This window comes from Lipotes vexillifer, unplaced genomic scaffold, assembly GCF_000442215.2.
Source record: "Lipotes vexillifer unplaced genomic scaffold, Lipotes_vexillifer_v1.1 scaffold319, whole genome shotgun sequence".
NCBI lineage: Eukaryota > Metazoa > Chordata > Mammalia > Artiodactyla > Lipotidae > Lipotes > Lipotes vexillifer.
In genome coordinates, this window is record NW_006784061.1 from 466,111 (window position 1) to 469,452 (window position 3,342).

A 3,342-nucleotide genomic window follows, 5' to 3' on the forward strand; every position below is an offset into this window, starting at 1 on the left:
GTGGCTGCTGAGCCTGCGCGTCCGGAGCCTATGCTCCGCAACAGGAGAGGCCACAACAGTGAGGGGCCTGCATACCGCAAAAAAAAAAAAAAAAAAAAAAAAAACCCAAAAAATAGCAAAACTATAGGATCCTGGCACAGCAGACCTCATTTGAAAAATTAGAGCATTAGATGATTCTGTTACAACATAAAAGCAAAAATAATGATGCTAAGCATTCCACTTAAAAATCTTAGGAATAAAAGAGGAAAATAACACAGAATAATAACATAAACAAAAGTAGACGTAAGTGAATAGAAAAACAGTATAGTTAATAAATCTAAAATCTGGTTCTCTGGAAATACTAACAAAAGAGACAAACTCATGCTGGAACTAATCAAGACAAAGAGAAAGGCATAAATCAATGAAATGTGGAAGGAGGATGGAGATGTAGCCAGCTATACACAAAAGACTGTTTTAAATTATAAGTGAATATCTCATACACTGTAAAATGATGCCATTGGGGGAAAAAAAATCCTGAAAAGCATAAAATACAAAAACTGACACAATAAGGAGATATATGAACAGGTTAAAAGTGATAGATAAATTGGAAAATATTTTAAGGAAATACTAGGAGAAAGGTCTGTTTTCCTCTGTTTTGCAAACCGACTTCTCTTTTCTACATCTGGCATTCTTCCAAGCAGCAGGCAAAAGTGGCACACATTTTCAGTGCAGGGACTGCTAGGCTGGCTATACAACTGAAAGGTTATAGAGGCAAATGGGATCACAGATTTTCTCCAGTCAATAAGTACACTATTAACAACCTAGATACAGAACAAAAGCTAAAGAGACACCACCAATGGCACTGGAAAGCTCGGGCCCCTGAAGGAGTCAATCAGCTTATAACTAAAGGCTCCCTTGAGAAATTCCTGCAAGGGTTGCTCTTTGGCTCAGAGCTGTGGCTGGCCCCAAAGCAGATGATGAGCCTGGGACCAGAACAGGCAGTGAGTCACAAAAGCACCTATTCTCTTCCAACCTTATAGAAATAGGTCTTGATAGTCAGTGTGGCTCAATGTTCCTGAAAGCAAGACAAGGGATCATAATGGGGTATAATCTGCTATACTGCTCAGCCCTGGAACCCTAAAGCCTTTGTGGGGGGGTGGGGGTGGGGTTATTAAATATACAAACCTGACTGCCAGGAAAGAGACAACAAGAGCTGGTGAGACGGCTCTGCCCAGGCTTTTCAGCACTGAGGCCCCACAGTCCCCAGGCTGGGGAGGTGGATGCTGGCCAGACTGCTGGGCTCTGCTCCACCCCACAGGCTGCAGAGAAGGCAGCCACAGGAGCAGCAGGAAAAGGAGACACGGACAGCAGGCAGGAACTTTTCTCAGTCGTAATCAATTTTAGAGAAATAAGGACCAGGGCCCAAAACAGATTCTCAGTTGAGGTTTTGAGCTGTAAACAGTGGGGAATTTTTTCGGGAACTTTAGAAAAATTGTGCACCCTTTGGAAAGTCAGGGGCAACAGGCTGAGCTTTCAGAAATATCACCGAGGACCACCAAGGTGGTTCCAGTTAGGAAGCTGCTGGTACATGAACCCACGACCCTGTCACCTCTGACTCTACTCCCACAACCAAGAGGGCACCCCACATCCTGCTTGGTTCCCCAAGTGGCTTATACCTAACTGGTAGAATCTAAGTCACATGTCTGCACCCTGGCATTAAGGGAGGCTTGAAAATGTTGGGAGTTTTGTGGTAATGGTGGTTTTATGAATTTTTTTGCTGTTGGAAAGACAGGATTTACAAAATAGGTCATTGTCAAACTGTGAAGGGAGCACAAATGATTTAGAGGATCTGTGAACAACCAATGTCAATTACTGTGGCTGTGGGTAAGTCACCTCAGTCTCCTCTCCCATAAAAAAGGAGTAGGTACTAATAACTTCTCTTATGGGACCTGAGAATTAATTAAAAATAAGCACACACGTCGCAGAGGCTGACACATAATTCTCCGTGTCAGTTCACAAAAGACACCTGCCCTAAATATATATGTAAAACTGTTATTGGCTCTTCCTGAGTCTGTTCCCATCACAAAGATGCTGAATTTGAAAATGTCATTTTGTATTCCATCCTGGTGGAGGACAAAAACATTACCCAAAATATTCACAAAGAGTCTGGCTATAAAGTCAAAACATCCAACCAGTGACCCAAGAAAACACCCAGAATGGAGTGTTTTCCACATCTCTTCTCCTTTAAAGAGCAAGAAGACAGTATGCTGAGGAAGATGTCCCACTGTTAGCTGATGTCTGGTCTAGCCACCAAACAGGCACCATGACGACAATGACAAAAAACAAAGCGGTCCCCAGAGGCTGAGCATGTCTATGTGCCAAGCACTGAGTTGCCCTTTTCTTTTCAACATTATGACATGACTTGGCACACACCTGTCTTATAAGATGAGAACTGGTTCCTCCTTTTACAGATCAAAAAAAACTGAGACTGAGAACATGCAAGGATCACCCCAAAGGAGTAGGCATTAGAGTTTAAGTCAAAGTGTAGCCTAACTCCAAAGCTTTGGTCTTTCTCCTACACCAAGAGCCTCTGGTCTTGGGCTCCTTGCCAACTACCTGGTTTTCTGTGGTTTGACTGTACCTACATTTCCCTTGTTCACGTTCTACCCATGGCTTGACAGGGCCTGTGTGCCAGGTGATTCCTTTAGCTCCTGCTTCTTCAAAACTCTGCTGTCACTGTGCCCCCTGGCACTGACTTTTCTGTTTTTTGGCATCTGAGCCTTTGATCTCCATGATCTTTTTTCCTGAGTTCTGTCAGAACTCCACTGACCACGTTTGGCCTGAACCCTTGAAAGCCCACAGCTAGTAGCTGGCAATTTAAAAAAGCGGATGGATTAACCACAAAAGGGGCAAAGTTCACATTTGGTCTCTTAATTTCAGGGCATCCCTGTGTACAACATTTGAGGATACCTAGCGGAACCTGCTGATGCCCTTCAAAGTTCAATCACTCCCCCACCAGGCACTTACTGTGATTTCCAGCTTATTAGGGCTGCTGTGATAGCAGCCCGTGCTTCACTAGCTACTTGCTCCTTAAACTGAATCCCTCAGCTAAATATAACCAGGTGCCTTGGGTAGTTTGCTCTAATTGTGTTGAGTTGCTTTGTTAAGGTAAATAACAGAAGAAGCCATCAGTGTACACACATGAAAGCAATAATTTCCTGTTTGCCCCAGATAGTAAGCACTTCGGTCATTGTTTAACAGGCTCATTCAGCTGTCAGATAAATGGGATGAATGATGATGGGGGTCCTGCTCCAGTGACAAGCCCACAGCTGGGCAACATTTAATCACACTCTCCCTTCCTGC